The 21,751-nt window shown below is 41.4% G+C and overlaps 1 long non-coding RNA gene across 1 annotated transcript; it reads left to right on the plus strand.

The window, feature by feature from the left end:
- Nucleotides 1-463: 463 nt before the first annotated feature.
- LOC139405741 (uncharacterized) lies at nucleotides 464-13,137 on the plus strand. The gene is made up of 3 exons (XR_011633906.1): nucleotides 464-565; nucleotides 4,124-4,310; nucleotides 12,878-13,137. It is a non-coding gene; the product is annotated as an uncharacterized lncRNA (long non-coding RNA).
- The last annotated feature ends 8,614 nt before the right edge of the window (nucleotides 13,138-21,751 follow it).

Below are 21,751 nucleotides of genomic sequence, written 5' to 3' on the forward strand. Positions count from 1 at the left end.
ACGCTGTCATCAACAAAGAGCGTGCAAATCTCCCTACCCCACCGCGAGAAAACTGTATGGGCACCTGCTACTTTACTCCAATTGTGCATTTTACACGTCCGTCAGACTGATGGGACTGCCCAATATTTTGTCTGATTGGTTAGGATTTGTGGCAATTGGGATCTCTCAAGATCCCATTTGTTGTCGCTTGTATCTGTGCCAGTGAAGGGGCTGGACTGGATCGTCTCATTCAATGGGCGGGGATTCACAGCAGTTGTAGATTTTCATTCGAAGACTATATTTATAAAGCGGGACTTAAATGTAAGTTATGTTTTATTGGTGTATAGACAGGAAGTGACTGTGCTGCCCTGAAGCCGGAGCTTCGCCCTCACCCTTCTGTCTGTCTGTTTTATGATCAGTAGAATGTGTGTGTGCGGCTTCGACTGAGAGAGCGGTGTAATGATAAAAGCCGCATTTGCGGTACGCTCCTCTCACCTCATATAAGTCAGGAAAAAACGGAGAACCCGCCTTATTTCATTCCTCCTCGAGCCCTAGACTTATCCACGTCTCGGAGAACATTGTGAAGGTGAGATATTTAGTTACCAATAGCCAACTCTAATTCAGTCGTAGATAGTCTAATATCCTGCACGGCGACGCATCATATTTCATTGGTGTTGGCTACTTGCTAACCTAGCTAGGTTAGTCTAAATTACACCCAATAGGGGACCTTTCAGCGGCGTGCTGCCTGGCCCTCCGGTTAGCATGCAGGCCCACGAATGGTACAAAACGATCACATAGCAAACCGAAAATATTGTAAGCTGTTAGACAAGAGAATGCAAGCAGTTGTAATTATGTTGCTTTATTAATGAAGGGTTTATTATAAGTATATTATTATAACGATATTATGTCTTCTTATCCGTAAGATATTCATATTATTAACCTATTATTATTATTAATATTATTATTAGGTTATTATTTAACCCACATTAGTGACTGACCACCCCAAAGCTAACTGTAAGGCTAAATTCCATGCGCTCTCTTTAATGTGGTCCATTGAGTCTATCATTAGGCTATATGCTATAACGAATCCTCTAATCATTATTCATACCTCATGCTCGAGGTGTGGTTGGCGTTTGGCTTCATGGCTTTTGTCGGGTGGTATGGTGTTGCAGGTAGTAGAATGGGAATCTTTCGTATGGCTCCCGTTAGCGGACGCACTAATATTTTGGATGGGGGAGCTTGCTAGTGTGTCTGTCTACCAGCGACAGTTTCAGGCGGTGGTTGAGTCACAATGTCACCGCTGCCACAACACTCGGCTTTTTTCCTCAAATTTAAGCGTAAAGAAAAGGCGTTACCATGCCCCCCCCCCCCCCCCCCCCACCACTTACACACACACACACACACACACACACACACACACACATTCCTCCCGCACCCCCGCATTGACCTCCACACAAACCCCGCAAGTATTGTCTTTAATACTGCACTGTGGTGGTGTATTGGGGAGTGTGCTTAGTTTAGTGTTGCTATGGAAAAAATAAATGGTCTTATTAGGTTTTAGACACCTGGCTGAGTGAGCTACAGTAGCCTGGTCAGTCAGTGATGGACGCCTAAAGACAGCCTTGTTCAGATGTGCTATAAGCTTTTGTTATAACGATAAATACAGACAGACATGTATAAACAGATGATAAGGAATGCCTCAGGATATCTGATGACTATTTCTGGCCATCCTTCATCTTCCTTCTCTCATCAGTAATGAAACTGCACTCTGTCTCTCTGTTTGGAGTGACTCATCAACAGTAATCTGCTGTGTGTACACAGTATGACAGACAGACAGGAGTAGGTGTCAGTGCAGATGTAGACCTACCCAGGCCAGAGACAGAGGGACAGACACAGACAGAAAGACATGGGAGGAATCAGGGCGGTCTGGGTAGAGGACATTCCTCAAGAGTAGACACCTTATCTGTGATGACAGACAGCAACAGACCTTGTGTTTTGGGTCGGGTTGACACTCAGACTCACTTTATGTACTGTATGCAGAGGGGTTCTGCTTCAATCCAAATGATGAGTTGTCATTTATTGGGGTAGACAATATCAGTGTCCTTTAGGAGCCAATAAAGATATAAACAAGCAGTCTATAGATGATTGACACCCTCAGACCAATCACTAAATCAATCCATACTAGTTTTCAGAGACTTCTGAGAAATGGCCTATATGGCAGACTCAGCTTCACTACTCAATGGCTACTAATACACACAGTACTTCCCTTACAATCACACCCATCATGGAGGATTTGATTGTTAAAGCCAGGGATTGGAGGTACATGTTGATATAGAGCTGTCTTTGTCCCACAGTGTTTGACTACTAGAAGTGGTTGACTCGTGACTCCAGCAGAGTGCACTGGACTGTATAAGGTCCTCTGTGTCTCTGTGTGACCTAATCTTAGTACTGTTGCTATGATAATACAGTAATATCAGCCAACTGTGGAGTAGACCTCCCCTCCTCTCTCACTCTCTCTCTCTGCCTCTCTCTCTCTCTCTCTCCCTCTCTCTCTCTCTCTCTCTCTCTCTCTCTCTCTCTGCCCCTTTCTCTTTCTCTCTCTCTCTCTCTCTCTCTCTCTCTCTCTCTCTCTCTCTCTCTCTCTCTCTCTCTCTCTCTCTCTCCCTTTCTCAATTCAATTCAATTCAAGGGGCTTTATTGGCATGGGAAACATGTGTTAACATTGCCAAAGAAAGTGAGGTAGATAATATACAAAAGTGAGATAAACTATCAAAATTAACAGTAAACATTACAGAAGTTTCAAAACAATAAAGACATTACAAATGTCATATTATATATAATGTACAATGTCTCTCTCTCTTTCTTTTTTACCTTGGCTAGTCAGTTAAGAACAAATTCTTATTTTCAATGACAGCCTAGTGGGTTAACTGCCTGTTCAGGGGCAGAACGACAGATTTGTACCTTGTTAGCTCAAGGATTTGAACTTGCAACCTTTCGGTTACTAGACCAACGCTCTAACCACTAGGCCGCCCCCTCTCTCTCTCGCTCTCTCCCTTTCTCTCCCTCTCTCTCTCTCTCTCTCTCTCTCTCTCTCTCTCTCTCTCTCTCTCTCTCTCTCTCTCTCTCTCTCTCTCTCTCTCTCTCTCTCTTTCTCTCTCTAAGCTCTGAATGTCATGTCACTTTACCGAGTCAGTTGCTGTATCCCCCTGCATCCCTCCATCCATCTCTCTCTCTTCCACCCTGACTGTCTCCTTGATTTGCTCTGTCTTTCAATTATGCCATCTCTGACTATCGGGACTGTATCTGGGCTGTGTGGTCCTACTGCTCTCATTTTCTGTGTGTGTGTGCATTATGTGTGTGTGTGTGTTTGGTGTGTGTACTTTCTAGTCTACTACTGCTCTCTTGAGAGGGATCACATCACTGTCAATGTCTGATAGTTAGGCAGTCCTCCTCCACTCACTCACACTCGCATGCATGATCAGTGAAATACACTGCTCTGATTTTCATCTACTATTCAGTCCACACACATGACAATGTGACTTAGTGAGAAAATGTCTAACACTATCTTTCTTGTCTCTTGTCTCTCTCCTTCCCATTACCCATCTCTCTCTCTCTCTCTCTTTCTTTCTTTCTTTCTTTCTTTCTTTCTTTCTTTCTTTCTCTTTCTTTCTTTCTTTCTTTCTTTCTTTCTTTCGCTCTCTCTCTCTCTCTCTCTTTCTTTCTTTCTTTCGTTCTTTCTTTCTCTCTCTCTCTCTTTCTTTCTTTATTTCTTTCTCTCTCTCTCTCTCTCTCTCTCTCTCTCTCTCTCTCTCTCTCTCTCTCTCTCTCTCTCTCTCTTTCTCTCTTTCTTTCTCTCCTTCCCATTACCCATCTTTCTTTCTTTCTTTCGTTCTTTCTTTCTCTCTCTCTCTCTTTCTTTCTTTATTTCTTTCTCTCTCTCTCTCTCTCTCTCTCTCTCTCTCTCTCTCTCTCTCTCTCTCTCTTTCTCTCTTTCTTTCTCTCCTTCCCATTACCCATCTTTCTTTCTTTCTTTCTTTCTCTCTCTCTCTCTCTCTCTCTCTCTCTCTCTCTCTCTCTCTCTCTCTCTCTCTCTCTCTCTCTATCTCTCTCTCTATCTCTCTCTCTATCTCTCTCTCATTGCCAGCAGCACCATGTCCAGGCCGTCAGGGGGCGGTGTTGCCAATGATGTCACCCGCTTCCTGTCCACAGGGGCGGTGCCAGGTTCGCCCACTTCCTCTACCCCCACTGGCCACGTATTCTCCGCCTCCAGCCAAGCTGATTGGGCGGCAAAGAGGCTCGTCTGGGTTCCATCCGAGAAGCACGGTTTTGAGGTGATTGGGCTGGGCGGGGCCAATGGGCGTGGTCAGGGTGGAGGGCAGCCGGTGGTGAGGTTAGGGGGAGGGGCGAGTTTTTCAACTAATCAACTAATCATGGTCGTCAATATAGGGCATTGTTAGTTGAAGCATGTGTTTTAGAGTTGGGCTGGAACAAAAACCTGTGTGCACTGCTGCGCTCCAAGGAGTTGCCCACCTCTTGCCCTACCATGGGGCAAAGCACAGGCCTCCCTGGGTCCATCAGTCCTGTGCAGTTGAGCACGACATTGACAATTACATAGCAGATAAGCACACCATGCATTCAATTGAGATGAATCCATACCATGTCATAATCATTGTAATGATCTATTTGTTGCATTTCTATCTGCAGAACTCTGAATAGTCCTCATACAGGTGAATAATTAGCTCCAGGCGTGTGCCTGTTTGACAGGTGTGGAAAAGAGAACAGTGTTTTTCTCAAGACAATGGAATGGTAATTCATTGATCTAGCATTCTCTAAGATGCTATTTCACAGTGTTGGTATAACTTCCTTGTCTTTCGATGCTTATCTGTACTTCCAACTCTATTCTAGTCTCCTTCTATTGTCAGTGCTGCAGTGAACTAGGGCTTCTAGTTGTCCTCTCTCACATTGCTTAGTCACAGGGCTCTATCTCTCTGTTGGAGCCACACTGCCCTCTGATCTACGTCACTCAGCTCTACATGTTGCATTCTAAACCTTGTCTTTCTATGAGAAGTGGCATCACTTGTAGAACACTTCCACCTCTATCCTTTATCCTTTTCCTTGATCACTCTCTTCTTCTCTGTTCTGCTGTGTCCCAGTTTCCACTGTGTTCCAAGGCTCTTTGTGTTCGACAATGTGACAGGGTTCCAATGGGCGCTCTACTCTATAGTATGTCTATACAGGGTATCTCTCTCTGTTTCTCTGCTGTTCTGATATGGAGCTCTATGAATAGAACAATACACTCCTTCTGCCTCCTAATGTTAAAGAGGCCGCAGTAACACACACACACACACACACACACACACACAGTCACACACAGTCACACACACAGTCGTCATTCTACATTCATATTTTAAGTGTGTGGTTAGTCATATTCTGAGAATGCGGGTGTGTGTGCCAGGCAGAAGTAAATGGTGAACCGAGCAGAGCAGAGCAGGATAGAGCAAAACACAGCAGAACACAGCAGAGCAGCGCAGAACAGAGCAGAACACAGCAGAGCAGAACAGAACAGAGCAGAACACAGCAGAGCAGAACACAGCAGAACACAGCAGAGCAGAGCAGAACAGAGCAGAACACAGCAGAGCAGAACAGAGCAGAACACAGCAGAGCAGAATGGAGCAGAACACAGCAGAACACAGCAGAGCAGAACAGAACAGAGCAGAATAGAACAGAGCAGAACAGAGAAGAACAGAGCAGAGCAGAACAGAACAGAATAGAGCAGAACACAGCAGAACACAGCAGAGCAGAACAGAACAGAGCAGAACAGAGCAGAACAGAACAGAACAGAACAGAGCAGAATAGAACAGAGCAGAACAGAGAAGAACAGAACAGAGCAGAACAGAACAGAATAGAGCAGAACACAGCAGAACAGAGCAGAACACATTACCAGCCTGCTCAATCTCTCTTTCATATCGTCTGAGATCCCCAAGGATTGGAAAGCTGCCGCAGTCATCCCCCTCTTCAAAGGGGGAGACACCCTGGACCCAAACTGTTACAGACCTATATCCATCCTGCCCTGCCTATCTAAGGTCTTCGAAAGCCAAGTCAACAAACAGGTCACTGACCATCTCGAATCCCACCGTACCTTTTCCGCTGTGCAATCTGGTTTCCGAGCCGGTCACTGACTAAAACTGACTATCCTACCAATCCTCGATTTCGGCGATGTCATCTACAAAATAGCTTCCAATACTCTACTCACAGTGCCATCCGTTTTGTTACTAAAGCACCTTATACCACCCACCACTGCAACCTGTATGCTCTAGTCGGCTGGCCCTCGCTACATATTCATCGCCAGACCCACTGGCTCCAGGTCATCTACAAGTCCATGCTAGGTAAAGCTCCGCCTTATCTTAGTTCACTGGTCAGGATGGCAACACCCACCCATAGCACGTGATCCAGCAGGTGTATCTCACTGATCATCCCTAAAGCCAACACCTCATTTGGCCGCCTTTCGTTCCAGTTCTCTGCTGCCTGTGACTGGAACGAATTGCAAAAATCGCTGAAGTTGGAGACTTTTATCTCCCTCACCAACTGTTTATATTTATTTACTTTTCTGCTCTTTTGCACACCAGTATCTCTACCTGTACATGACCATCAGATCATTTATCACTCCAGTGTTAATCTGCAAAATTGTAATTATCCGCCTACCTCCTCATGCCTTTTGCACACAATGTATATAGACTCTCTTTTTTTCTACTGTGTTATTGACTTGTTAATTGTTTACTCCATGTGTAACTCTGTGTTGTCTGTTCACACTGCTATGCTTTATCTTGGCCAGGTCGCAGTTGCAAATGAGAACTTGTTCTCAACTAGCCTACCTGGTTAAATAAAGGTGAAATAAAAAACATTAAAAACAGAGCAGAACAGAGGAGAGCAGAACAGAACAGAACAGAGCAGAGCAGAACAGAACAGAGGAGAACAGAGGAGAACAGAGCAGAGCAGAACAGAGGAGAACAGAGCAGAGCAGAACAGAGGAGAACAGAGCAGAGCAGAACAGAACAGAGCAGAGCAGAACAGATGAGAACAGAGGAGAACAGAACAGAGGAGAACAGAACAGAGGAGAACAGAGCAGAGGAGAACAGAGCAGAGCAGAACAGAACAGAGCAGAGCAGAACAGAGGAGAACAGAGGAGAACAGAGCAGAGCAGAACAGAGGAGAACAGAACAGAGGAGAACAGAGCAGAGCAGAACAGAGGAGAACAGAGCAGAGCAGAACAGAGCAGAGCAGAACAGAACAGAGGAGAGCAGAACAGAGGAGAACAGAACAGAGCAGAACAGAACAGAGCAGAACAGAACAGAGGAGAACAGAGCAGAACAGAGCAGAACAGAGGAGAACAGAGCAGAGCAGAGGAGAACAGAGCAGAACAGAGGAGAACAGAGGAGAGGAGAACAGAGCAGAGCAGAACAGAGGAGAACAGAGCAGAACAGAGCAGAACAGAGCAGAGGAGAACAGAGCAGAGCAGAACAGAGCAGAACAGAGGAGAACAGAGGAGAACAGAGCAGAACAGAGGAGAACAGAGCAGAGCAGAGGAGAACAGAACAGAGCAGAACAGAACAGAGGAGAACAGAGCAGAACAGAGCAGAACAGAGGAGAACAGAGCAGAGCAGAACAGAGGAGAACAGAGGAGAACAGAGCAGAACAGAGGAGAACAGAGCAGAGCAGAACAGAACAGAGCAGAGCAGAACAGAGGAGAACAGAGGAGAACAGAACAGAGGAGAACAGAGCAGAGGAGAACAGAGCAGAGCAGAACAGAACAGAGCAGAGCAGAACAGAGGAGAACAGAGGAGAACAGAGCAGAGCAGAACAGAGGAGAACAGAACAGAGGAGAACAGAGCAGAGCAGAACAGAGGAGAACAGAGCAGAGCAGAACAGAACAGAGCAGAGCAGAACAGAACAGAGGAGAGCAGAACAGAGGAGAACAGAACAGAGCAGAACAGAACAGAGGAGAACAGAGCAGAACAGAGCAGAACAGAGGAGAACAGAGCAGAGCAGAGGAGAACTGAGCAGAACAGAGGAGAACAGAGGAGAGGAGAACAGAGCAGAGCAGAACAGAGGAGAACAGAGCAGAACAGAGCAGAGGAGAACAGAGCAGAGCAGAACAGAGGAGAACAGAGGAGAACAGAGCAGAACAGAGGAGAACAGAGCAGAGCAGAGGAGAACAGAGCAGAACAGAGCAGAACAGAGGGGAGGTGATATTAATAATACTCTGAGTAAAAGAGAATGTTTTTGGATTTTCACCCTCCAGACATTATTTCCTAAAGGACTTAATGATGAAATGCCTATGTATGCTATGTTGTGAATTTGAATATGAATTATGTCTCTATTTCAGATTACTCTGGTGTTTTTTGTACAATGTACCCAATGATTAATGAAAGCTTGCTATGTTCTCATTGTGGTTTTACAGACGTGTTTAATACGTCTTATTTACACACTTTATTCAAATAGTTATGAAATGCATATTGTTATATTTGGTAGCACTTATTTGTTTTTCCTTCGCCTCCAACCCCTTTCCATGCGTGGAACAGATGTGGGTGGGGCCAGGTCTACATAAGGGTGCTAATTTTAAGAAATTCACGAAAGCTCTGACGAGGGCCGTGAGGCTGATACGTAAACTTATTAAAGATCAGTGATACTATCAAGAGCAGTGTGCGGTTTCTTTTTTCCTTCATCTTGTTCAACTGTTGCCATGCACCTGCAAAAAAAGATTACTCAGATGTGCGAGTGCCTTTAAATTTGGAATTATCATGCATTATTACCATGTGTTATTATCATGCGTTATTATCATGCATTATTACCTGGTGTTATTATCATGTGTTATTATCATGCGTTTGTACCATGTCTTAGTATACCGCGTTATTATTATGCATTATTACCATGGGTTATTACCATGTGTTATTATCATGTGTTATTACCATGTGTTATTATCATGTGTTATTATCATACATTATTACCATGTGTTACTATCGTGCATTAGTACCATGTGTTATTATCATGCATTATTACCATGTGTTATTATCATGCGTGTGTACCATGTCTTAGTATAATGCATTATTATCATGTGTTATTATCATGCATTATTACCATGTGTTATTATCATGCATTACTACCATGTGTTATTATCATGCGTTATTATCATGCATTATTACCATGTGTTATTATCATGCATTATTATCATGTGTTATTACCATGTGATATTATCATGCTCTGGAACCATGTGTTATTATCATGTGTTATTATCATGCATTATTACTATGTGTTATCATCATGCGTTATTATCATGTGTTATTATCATGCATTATTACCATGTGTTATTATCATGCGTTATTATCATGCATTATCACCATGTGTTTGTACAATGTGTTATTATCATGTGTTATTATCATGCATTATTATCATGTGTTATTACCATGTGATATTATCATGCTCTGGTACCATGTGTTATTATCATGCGTTATTATCATGCGTTATTACCATGTGTTATTATCATGTGTTATTACCATGTGGTATTATCATGCATTTGTACCATGTGTTATTATCATGCGTTATTACCATATGTTATTATCATGCGTTTGCACCATGTGTTATTATCATGCATTATTGTGATGTGTTATTATCATGTGTTATTATCATGCGTTATTATTATGTGTTTGTTACCATGTGTTATTATCATGCGTTATTGTCATGTGTTATTATCATGCATTATTATTATGTGTTTGTACCATGTGTTATTATCATGCGTTATTGTCATGTGTTATTATCATGCGTTATTATTATGTGTTTGTACCATGTGTTATTATCATGCGTTTGCACCATGTGTTATTATCATGCGTTATTACCGTGTGTTATTATCATGCGTTATTGTGATGTGTTATTATCATGAATTTGTACCATGTCTTGTTATCATGCGTTATTACCATATGTTATTATCATGTGTTTTTACCATGTCTTCTTATCATGCATTTGTATCATGTGTTATTATCATGTGTTATTATTATGCGTTTGTACAATGTGTTATTATCATGAGTTATTATTATGCATTTGTACAATGTGTTATTATCATGAGTTATTATTATGCATTTGTACCATGTGGTATTATTATGCGTTTGTACAATGTGTTATTATCATGAGTTATTATTATGCATTTGTACCATGTGCTATTATCGTGTGTTATTATTATGCATTTGTACCATGTGTTATTATCATGTGTTATTATTATGCGTTTGTACCAATTGTTATTATCATGTGTTATTATTATGTGTTATTACCATGTGTTATTATCATGAGCCTTTACCATGTGTTATTATCATGCATTTGTACCATGTCTTATTATCATGCGTTTGCACCATGTGTTATTATCATGCGTTATTGTGATGTGTTATTATCATGTGTTATTATCATGCGTTATTACCATGTTTTATTATCATGCGTTATTACCATGTGTTATATGTTATTACTATGTCTTATTAATATGCGTTTGTATCATGTGTTATTATCATGTGTTATTTTTATGCGTTTGTACCATTTGTTATTATCATGTATTAATATTATGCGTTTGTACCATGTATTAATATTATGCGTTTGTACCATGTGTCATTATCATGTGTTATTATTATGTATTTGTACCATGTGTTATTATCATGTGTTATTATTATGCATTTGTACCATGTGTTATTATCAGGTGTTATTATTATGCATGTGTACCATGTGTTATTATCATGTGTTATTATTATGCATTTGTACCATGTGTTATTATCAGGTGTTGTTATTATGCGTTTGTACCATGTGTTATTATCATGTGTTATCATTATGTATTTGTACCATTTGTTATAATCATGTATTAATATTATGCGTTTGTACCATGTGTTATTATTATGCGTTATTGTGATGTGTTATTATCATGTGTTTTTACCATGTCATCTTATCATGCATTTGTACCATGTGTTATTATCATGTGTTATTATTATGTATTTGTACCATGTGTCATTATCATGTGTTATTATTATGCATTTGTACCATGTGTTATTATCAGGTGTTATTATTATGTGTTTGTACCAATTGTTATTATCATGTGTTATTATTATGTATTTGTACCATGTGTTATTATCATGTGTTATTATTATGCATTTGTACCATGTGTTATTATCATGTGTTTTTACCATGTCTTCTTATCATGCATTTGTACCATGTGTTATTATCATGTGTTATTATTATGCGTTTGTACCATGTGTTATTATCGTGTGTTTTTATTAGGCATTTGTACCATGTGTTATTATCATGTGTTATTATTATGCGTTTTTACCAATTGTTATTATCATGTGTTATTATCATGCGCCTTTACCATGTGTTATTATCATGCACTTGTACCATGTCTTATTATCATGCGTTATTACCATATGTTATTATCATGCGTTATTGTGATGTGTTATTATCATGTGTTATTATCATGCGTTATTACCATGTTTTATTATCATGCGTTATTACCATGTGTTATTACCATGTGTTATTACCATGTGTTATTATCATATGTTATTACTATGTCTTATTAATATGCGTTTGTATCATGTGTTATTATCATATGTTATTTTTATGCGTTTGTACCAATTGTTATTGCGTTATTGTGATGTGTTATTATCATGTGTTATTATCATGTGTTATTTTTATGCATTTGTATCATGCGCCTTTACCATGTGTTATTATCATGCATTTGTACCATGTCTTCTTATCATGTGTTATTATTATGCGTTTGTACCATGTGTTATTATCATGTGTTGTTATTATGTATTTGTACCATGTGTTATTATCATGTGTTATTATTATGCGTTTGTACCAATTGTTATTGTCATGCGTTATTATTATGTCTTATTACCTTGTGTTATTATCATGCGCCTTTACCATGTGTTATTATCATGCGTTATTACCATATGCTATTATCATGCGTTTGCACCATGTGTTATTATCATGCGTTATTACCATGTTTTATTATCATGCGTTATTACCATGTGTTATTACCATGTGTTATTATCATATGTTATTACTATGTCTTATTAATATGCGTTTGTATCATGTGTTATTATCATGTGTTATTATTATGCATTTGTACCATGTGTAATTATCATGTGTTATTATTATGCTTTTGTGCTATGTGTTATTATCATGTGTTATTATTATGCATTTGTGCCATGTGTTATTATCATGTGTTATTATTATGCGTTTGTACCAATTGTTCTTATCATGTGTTATTATTATGCATTTGTATCATATGTTATTATCATGTGTTATTATTATGCATTTGTACCATGTGTTATTATCATGTGTTATTATTATGCATGTGTACCATGTGTTATGGCTTGTCATGTCTTGTGCTGTTAGTTGATGTTTCCTGGATCAGTTTCTAACTAACCTCTGTCCCTTCTCAAACCCTCTCTCTCTCTCTCTCTCTCTCTCTCTCTCTCTCTCTCTCTTCCCCACCTCTTTCTCTCTCTCTCCCCTGCCTCCCTCTCTCTCTCGCTTCCCTACCTCTCTCTCTCTTTCTCTTCCCTGCCTCCCTCTCGCTCTCTCTCTCTCTCGCTCTCTCTCTCTCTCTCTCTCTCTCTCTCTCTCTCTCCCCCACCTCTCTCTCTCTTTCATGCCTCTCTCTCCCGCTGCCTCTATCTCTCCCCTACCCTCTCTCTCTCTTCCCCACCGCTCTCGCTCTCTTCCCCACCGCTCTCTCTCTCTTCCCTACCTCTCGCTCTCTCTTCCCTGCCTCCCTCTCTCCCCCGCCTCTATCTCTCCTCTACCATCTCCCTATCTCCTCCCCTTTCTCCCCGCTCTCGCTCTCACTCCCCCCACCCCAACCCTCCAGTCTGCCAGTATCCGTCAGGAGCGAGGGGATGAGGTGGAGGTGGAGCTAACAGACAGCCAGAGGAAGCTGACCCTGTCCAGGGAGGAGGTCCAGAGGATGAATCCTCCCAGGTTCAGTAAGGTGGAGGACATGGCTGACCTCACCTGTCTCAACGAAGCCTCCGTCCTACACAACCTCAGAGAGAGATACTACTCTGGCTTGATATACGTCAGTGTACATTACACACACACACACACACACAAACACACACACACACACACACACACACACACACACACACACACACACACACACACACACACACACACACACACAGGACACAATAATACATAAACTCAAACTTGCACAGCATACAAGGGAGAAGTGAAAGTCAAAACAGATGTGTAACAGATGTGTATACAGTTGAAGTCGGAAGTTTACATCCACTTAGGTTGGAGTCATTAAAACTTGTTTGTAAAGTTGGTTATAGTTTTGGCAAGTCGGTTAGGACATCTACATCATGCATGAAAGTCAGGAAAGTCAAAAGAAATCAGCCAAGATCGCAGAAAAAAATTGTAGACCTCCACAAGTCTGGTTCATCCTTGGGAGCAATTTCCAACGCCTGAAGGTACCATGTTCATCTGTACAAACAATAGTATGCAAGTATAAACACCATGGGACCACGCAACCGTCATACCGCTCAGGAAGGTGACATATTCTGTCTCCTAGAGATGAACGTACTTTGCTGCAGAAAGTGCAAATCAATCCCAGAACAACAGCAAAGGACCTTGTGAAGATGATGGAGGAAACAAGTACAAAATTATCTATATCCACAGTAAAACCAGTCCTATATCGACATAACCTGAATGGTCGCTCAGGGAAGAAGCCACTGCTCCAAAACCGCGAAGCACGGGGGTGGCAGCATCAGGAAGTTAAAGCTTAGTCGCAAATGGGTCTTCCAAATGGACAATGACCCCAAGCATACTTCCAAAGTTGTGGCAAAATGGCTTAAGGACAACAAAGTCAATGTATTGGAGTGGCCATCCCAAAGCTCTGACCTCAATCCTATAGAAAATTTGTTGGCATTACTGAAAAAGCGTGTGCGAGCAAGGAGGTCTACAAACCTGACTCTGTTACACCAGCTCTGTCAGGAGGAATGGACCAAAATTCATGCAACTTATTGTGGGAAGCTTGTGGAATGCTACCCGAAACATTTGACCCAAGTTAAACACTTTAAAGGCAATGCTACCAAAAACTAATTGAGTGTATGTAAACTTCTGACCAACTGGAAATGTGATGAAAGAAATAAAAGCTGAAATAAATGATTCTCTCTACTATTATTCTGATATTTCACATTCTTAAAATAAAGTGGTGATCCTAACTGGCCGAAGACAGGGAATGTTTACTAGGATTAAATGTCTGGAATTGTGAAAAACAGAGTTTAAATGTATTTGGCTAAGGTGTATGTCAACTTCCAACTTCAACTGTATAAGCACAAGATGTGTGTGCATGTGCGCGCGTGCTTGCGTGTGTGTGTGTGTGTGTGTGTGTGTGTGTGTGTGTGTGTGTGTGTGTGTGTGTGTGTGTGTGTGTGTGTGTGTGTGTGTGTGTGTGAGAGAGAGAGAGAGAGAGAGAGAGAGAACAGAAGTCCCCACAACAAAAGTAAACAAACAAACATTTTACCAACTGGGGACATTTTGTTAGTCCCCACAAGGTCAAATGCTATTTCTTGGGGGTTCAGGGTTAAGGTTAGAAATAGTGTTAAGGTTAGAATTAGGTTTAGTGTTAGGAGCTAGGGTTAGTTTATGGGTAAGGGTTAGGAGCTAGGGTTAGTTTATGGGTTAGGGTTAGTTTATGGGTAAGGGTTAGGAGTTAGGGTTAGTTTATGGGTAAGGGTTAGGAGCTAGGGTTAGCTTAGGGGTAAGGGTTAGGAGCTAGGGTTAGTTTATGGGTAAGGGTTAGTTTATGGGTAAGGGTTAGGAGCTAGGGTTAGTTTATGGGTAAGGTTTAGGAGCTAGGGTTAGTTTATGGGTTAGGGTTCGTTTATGGGTAAGGGTTAGGAGTTAGGGTTATGTTATGGGTAAGGGTTAGTTTATGGGTAAGGGTTAGGAGTTAGGGTTAGTTTATGTTTATGGGTAAGGGTTAGGAGCTAGGGTTAGTTTATGGGTTAGGGTTAGGAGCTAGGGTTAGATTATGGGTAAGGGTTAGGAGTTAGGGTTAGTTTATGGGTAAGGGTTAGTTTATGGGTTAGGGTTAGTTTATGGGTAAAGGTTAGTTTATGGGTAAGGGTTAGGAGCTAGGGTTGGTTTATGGGTAAGGGTTGGGAGTTAGGGTTAGTTTGTGGTTAAGGGTTAGGAGTTAGGGTTAGTTTATGGGTTAGGGTTAGTTTATGGGTAAGGGTTAGGAGTTAGGGTTAGTTTATGGGTAAGGGTTAGTTTATGGGTAAGGGTTATGAGTTAGGGTTAGTTTATGGGTAAGGGTTAGGAGCTAGGGTTAATTTATGGGTTAGGATTAGTTTATGGGTTAGGGTTAGGAGTTAGGGTTAGTTTATGGGTTAGGGTTAGGAGCTAGGGTTGGTTTATGGGTAAGGGTTGGGAGTTAGGGTTAGTTTATGGTTAAGGGTTAGGAGTTAGGGTTAGTTTATGGGTTAGGGTTAGTTTATGGGTAAGGGTTAGGAGTTAGGGTTAGTTTATGGGTAAGGGTTAGTTTATGGGTAAGGGTTATGAGTTAGGGTTAGTTTATGGGTAAGGGTTAGGAGCTAGGGTTAATTTATGGGTTAGGATTAGTTTATGGGTTAGGGTTAGGAGTTAGGGTTAGTTTATGGGTAAGGGTTAGGAGCTAGGGTTGGTTTATGGGTAAGGGTTGGGAGTTAGGGTTAGTTTATGGTTAAGGGTTAGGAGTTAGGGTTAGTTTATGGGTTAGGGTTAGTTTATGGGTAAGGGTTAGGAGTTAGGGTTAGTTTATGGGTAAGGTTTAGTTTATGGGTAAGGGTTATGAGTTAGGGTTAGTTTATGGGTTAGGGTTAGGAGCTAGGGTTAGTTTATGGGTAAGGGTTGGGAGTTAGGGTTAGTTTATGGTTAAGGGTTAGGAGTTAGGGTTAGTTTATGGGTTAGGGTTAGTTTGGGTAAGGGTTAGGAGTTAGGGTTAGTTTGGGGGTAAGGGTTATGAGTTAGGGTTAGTTTATGGGTAAGGGTTAGGAGCTAGGGTTAATTTATGGGTTAGGATTAGTTTATGGGTAAGGGTTAGGAGCTAGGGTTAGCTTATGGGTAAGGGTTAGGAGCTAGGGTTAGTTTATGGGTAAGGGTTAGTTTATGGGTAAGGGTTAGGAGCTAGGGTTAGTTTATGGGTAAGGTTTAGGAGTTAGGGTTAGTTTATGGGTTAGGGTTAGTTTATGGGTAAGGGTTAGTTTATGGGTAAGGGTTAGGAGTTAGGGTTAGGGTTAGGAGCTAGGGTTAGTTTATGGGTAAGGGTTAGGAGTTAGGGTTAGTTTATGGGTAAGGGTTAGGAGTTAGTGTTAGTTTATGGGTTAGGGTTAGTTTATGGGTAAGTGTTAGGAGTTAGGGTTAGTTTATGTTTATGGGTAAGGGTTAGGAGCTAGGGTTAGTTTATGGGTTAGGGTTAGGAGCTAGGGTTAGTTTATGGGTTAGGGTTAGGAGCTAGGGTTAGTTTATGGGTTAGGGTTAGGACCTAGGGCTAGTTTATGGGTAAGGGTTAGGAGTTAGGGTTAGTTTATGGGTAAGGGTTAGTTTATGGGTAAGGGTTAGGAGTTAGGGTTAGTTTATGTTTATGGGTAAGGGTTAGGAGCTAGGGTTAGTTTATTGGTTAGGGTTAGGAGCTATGGTTAGTTTATGGGTTAGGGTTAGGAGCTAGGGTTAGTTTATGGGTAAGGGTTAGGAGTTAGGGTTAGTTTATGGGTAAGGGTTAGTTTATGGGTTAGGGTTAGTTTATGGGTAAGGGTTAGTTTATGGGTAAAGGTTAGGAGCTAGGGTTAGTTTATGGGTAAGGGTTAGGAGTTAGGGTTAGTTTATGGGTAAGGGTTAGGAGTTAGGGTTTGTTTATGGGTTAGGGTTAGTTTATGGGTAAGGGTTAGTTTATGGGTAAGGGTTAGGAGTTAGGGTTAGGGTTAGGAGCTAGGGTTATTTTATGGGTAAGGGTTAGGAGTTAGGGTTAGTTTATGGGTAAGGGTTAGGAGTTAGTGTTAGTTTATGGGTTAGGGTTAGTTTATGGGTAAGTGTTAGGAGTTAGGGTTAGGGTTAGGAGCTAGGGTTAGTTTATGGGTTAGGGTTAGGAGCTAGGGTTATTTTATGGGTTAGGGTTAGGAGCTAGGGTTAGTTTATGGGTTAGGGTTAGGAGCTAGGGCTAGTTTATGGGTAAGGGTTAGGAGTTAGGGTTAGTTTATGGGTAAGGGTTAGTTTATGGGTAAGGGTTAGGAGTTAGGGTTAGTTTATGTTTATGGGTAAGGGTTAGGAGCTAGGGTTGGTTTATTTGTTAGGGTTAGGAGCTATGGTTAGTTTATGGGTTAGGGTTAGGAGCTAGGGTTAGTTTATGGGTAAGGGTTAGGAGTTAGGGTTAGTTTATGGGTAAGGGTTAGTTTATGGGTTAGGGTTAGTTTATGGGTAAGGGTTAGTTTATGGGTAAAGGTTAGGAGCTAGGGTTAGTTTATGGGTAAGGGTTAGGAGTTAGGGTTAGTTTATGGGTAAGGGTTAGGAGTTAGGGTTTGTTTATGGGTTAGGTTTAGTTTATGGGTAAGGGTTAGGAGTTAGGGTTAGTTTATGGGTAAGGGTTAGGAGCTACGGTTAGTTTATGGGTTAGGATTAGTTCATGGGTTAGGGTTAGGAGTTAGGGTTAGTTTATGGGTTAGGATTAGTTTATGGGTAAGGGTTAGGAGTTAGGGCTAGTTTATGTTTTTGGGTAAGGGTTAGGAGCTAGGGTTAGTTTATGGGTTAGGGTTAGTTTATGGGTTAGGTTTAGGAGTTAGGGTTATTTTAGGGGTTAGGGTTAGGAGCTAGGGTTAGTTTATGTGTAAGGGTTAGGAGTCAGGGTTATTTTATGGGTAAGGGTTAGGAGTTAGGGTTAGTTTATGGGTAAGGGTTATGAGTTAGGGTTAGTTTATGGGTAAGGGTTAGGAGCTAGGGTTAGTTTATGGGTTAGGATTAGTTCGTGGGTTAGGGTTAGGAGTTAGGGTTAGTTTATGGGTTAGGGTTAGGAGCTAGGGTTAGTTTATGGGTAAGGGTTAGGAGTTAGGGTTAGTTTATGGGTAAGGGTTAGGAGTTAGGATTAGTTTATGTTTATGGGTAAGGGTTAGGAGCTAGGGTTAGTTTATGGGTTAGGGTTAGTTTATGGGTTAGGGTTAGGAGTTAGGTTTAGTTTATGGGTTAGGGTTAGGAGCTAGGGTTAGTGTATGGGTAAGGGTTAGGAGTTAGGGTTAGTTTATGGGTAAGGGTTAGGAGTTAGGGTTAGTTTATGGGTTAGGGTTAGGAGCTAGGGTTAGTTTATGAGTTAGGGTTAGGAGTTAGGGTTAGTTTATGGGTTAGGGTTAGGAGCTAGGTTTAGTTTATGGGTAAGGGTTAGTTTATGGGTAAGGGTTAGGAGTTAGGGTTAGTTTATGTTTATGGGTAAGGGTTAGGAGCTAGGGTTAGTTTATTGGTTAGGGTTAGGAGCTAGGGTTAGTTTATGGGTAAGGGTTAGGAGTCAGGGTTAGTTTATGGGTAAGGGTTAGTTTATGGGTTAGGGTTAGTTTATGGGTTAGGGTTAGTTTATGGGTAAGGGTTAGGAGTTAGGGTTAGTTTATGGGTAAGGGTTAGGAGCTACGGTTAGTTTATGGGTTAGGATTAGTTCATGGGTTAGGGTTAGGAGTTAGGGTTAGTGTATGGGTTAGGATTAGTTTATGGGTAAGGGTTATGAGTTAGGGCTAGTTTATGTTTTTGGGTAAGGGTTAGGAGCTAGGGTTAGTTTATGGGTTAGGGTTAGTTTATGAGTTAGGGTTAGGAGTTAGGGTTATTTTATGGGTTAGGGTTAGGAGCTAGGGTTAGTTTATGGGTAATGGTTAGGAGTCAGGGTTAGTTTATGGGTAAGGGTTAGGAGTTAGGGTTAGTTTATGGGTAAGGGTTATCAGTTAGGGTTAGTTTATGGGTAAGGGTTAGGAGCTAGGGTTAGTTTATGGGTTAGGATTAGTTCGTGGGTTAGGGTTAGGAGTTAGGGTTAGTTTATGGGTTAGGGTTAGGAGCTAGGGTTAGTTTATGGGTAAGGGTTAGGAGTTAGGGTTAGTTTATGGGTAAGGGTTAGGAGTTAGGATTAGTTTATGTTTATGGGTAAGGGTTAGGAGCTAGGGTTAGTTTATGGGTTAGGGTTAGTTTATGGGTTAGGGTTAGGAGTTAGGGTTAGTTTGTGGGTTAGGGTTAGGAGCTAGGGTTAGTGTATGGGTAAGGGTTAGGAGTTAGGGTTAGTTTATGGGTAAGGGTTAGGAGTTAGGGTTAGTTTATGGGTTAGGGTTAGGAGCTAGGGTTAGTTTATGAGTTAGGGTTAGGAGTTAGGGTTAGTTTATGGGTAAGGGTTAAGAGTTAGGGTTAGTTTATGGGTTAGGGTTAGGAGCTAGGGTTAGTGTATGGGTAAGGGTTGGGAGTTAGGGTTAGTTTATGGGTTAGGGTTAGGAGCTAGGGTTAGTTTATGGGTAAGGGTTAGGAGTTAGGGTTAGGTTATGGGTTAGGGTTAGTTTATGGGTAAGGGTTAGTTTATGGGTAAGGGTTAGGAGTTAGGGTTAGTTTATGGGTAAGGGTTAGGAGTTAGGGTTAGTTTATGGGTTAGGGTTAGTTTATGGGTAAGTGTTAGGAGTTAGGGTTAGTTTATGGGTAAGGGTTAGTTTATGGGTAAGGGTTAGGAGTTAGGGTTAGTTTATGTTTATGGGTAAGGGTTAGGAGCTAGGGTTAGTTTATGGGTTAGGGTTAGGAGCTAGGGTTAGTTTATGGGTTAGGGTTAGGAGCTAGGGTTAGTTTATGGGTTAGGGTTAGGAGCTAGGGTTAGTTTATGGGTAAGGGTTAGGAGTTAGGGTTAGTTTATGGGTAAGGGTTAGATTATGGGTAAGGGTTAGGAGTTAGGGTTAGTTTATGTTTATCGGTAAGGGTTAGGAGCTAGGGTTAGTTTATGGGTTAGGGTTAGGAGCCAGGGTTAGTGTATGGGTTAGGGTTAGGAGCTAGGGTTAGTTTATGGGTAAGGGTTAGGAGTTAGGGTTAGTTTATGGGTAAGGGTTAGTTTATGGGTTAGGGTTAGTTTATGGGTAAGGGTTAGTTTATGGGTAAGGGTTAGGAGCTAGGGTTAGTTTATGGGTAAGGGTTAGGAGTTAGGGTTAGTTTATGGGTAAGGGTTAGGAGCTAGGGTTAGTTTATGGGTAAGGGTTAGGAGCTAGGGTTAGTTTATGGGTAAGGGTTAGGTTATGGGTTAGGGTTAGTTTATGGGTAAGGGTTAGTTTATGGGTAAGGGTTAGGAGTTTGGGTTCGTTTATGGGTAAGGGTTAGGAGTTAGGGTTAGTTTATGGGTTAGGGTTAGTTTATGGGTAAGTGTTAGGAGTTAGGGTTAGTTTATGGGTTAGGGTTAGGAGCTAGGGTTAGTTTATGGGTTAGGGTTAGGAGCTATGGTTAGTTTATGGGTAAGGGTTAGGAGTTAGGGTTAGTTTATGGGTAAGGGTTAGTTTATGGGTAAGGGTTAGGAGTTAGGGTTAGTTTATGTTTATGGGTAAGGGTTAGGAGCTAGGGTTAGTTTATGGGTTAGGGTTAGGAGCTAGGGTTAGTTTATGGGTTAGGGTTAGGAGCTAGGGTTAGGAGCTAGGGTTAGTTTATGGGTAAGGGTTAGGAGTTAGGGCTAGTTTATGGGTAATTGTTAGTTTATGGGTTAGGGTTAGTTTATGGGTAAGGGTTAGTTTATGGGTAAGGGTTAGGAGCTAGGGTTAGTTTATGGGTAAGGGTTAGGAGTTAGGGTTAGTTTATGGGTAAGGGTTAGGAGTTAGGGTTAGTTTATGGGTAAGGGTTAGGAGTTAGGGTTAGTTTATGGGTAAGGGTTAGGAGCTACGGTTAGTTTATGGGTTAGGATTAGTTCATGGGTTAGGGTTAGGAGTTAGGGTTAGTTTATGGGTTAGGGTTAGGAGCTAGGGTTAGTTTATGGGTAAGGGTTATGAGTTAGGATTAGTTTATGGGTAAGGGTTAGGAGTTAGGGTTAGTTTATGTTTTTGGGTAAGGGTTATGAGCTAGGGTTAGTTTATGGGTTAGGGTTAGTTTATGGGTTAGGGTTAGGAGTTAGGGTTATTTTATGGGTTATGGTTAGGAGCTAGGGTTAGGAGCTATGGTTAGTTTATGGGTAAGGGTTAGGAGTTAGGGTTAGTTTATGGGTAAGGGTTAGGAGTTAGGGTTAGTTTATGTTTATGGGTAACGGTTATGAGCTAGGGTTAGTTTATGGGTTAGGGTTAGGAGCTAGGGTTAGTTTATGGGTTAGGGTTAGGAGTTAGGGTTAGTTTATGGTTTAGGGTTAGTTTATGGGTAAGGGTTAGGAGTTAGGGTTAGTTTATGGGTTAGGGTTATTTTATGGGTAAGGGTTTGTTTATGGCTAAGGGTTAGGAGCTAGGGTTAGTTTATGGGTAAGGGTTAGGAGTTAGGGTTAGTTTATGGTTTAGGGTTAGTTTATGGGTAAGGGTTAGGAGTTAGGGTTAGTTTGTGGGTTAGGGTTAGGAGTTAGGGTTAGTTTATGGGTAAGGGTTAGGAGTTAGGGTTAGTTTATGGTTAAGGGTTAGGAGTTAGGGTTCGTTTATGGGTAAGGGTTAGGAGTTAGGGTAAGGGTTAGGAGTTAGGGTTAGTTTATGGGTTAGGGTTAGGAGCTAGGTTTAGTTTATGGGTAAGGGTTAGGAGTTAG

This window comes from Oncorhynchus clarkii, chromosome 3 (genome assembly GCF_045791955.1).
Source record: "Oncorhynchus clarkii lewisi isolate Uvic-CL-2024 chromosome 3, UVic_Ocla_1.0, whole genome shotgun sequence".
Classification (NCBI taxonomy): Eukaryota; Metazoa; Chordata; class Actinopteri; order Salmoniformes; family Salmonidae; genus Oncorhynchus; species Oncorhynchus clarkii.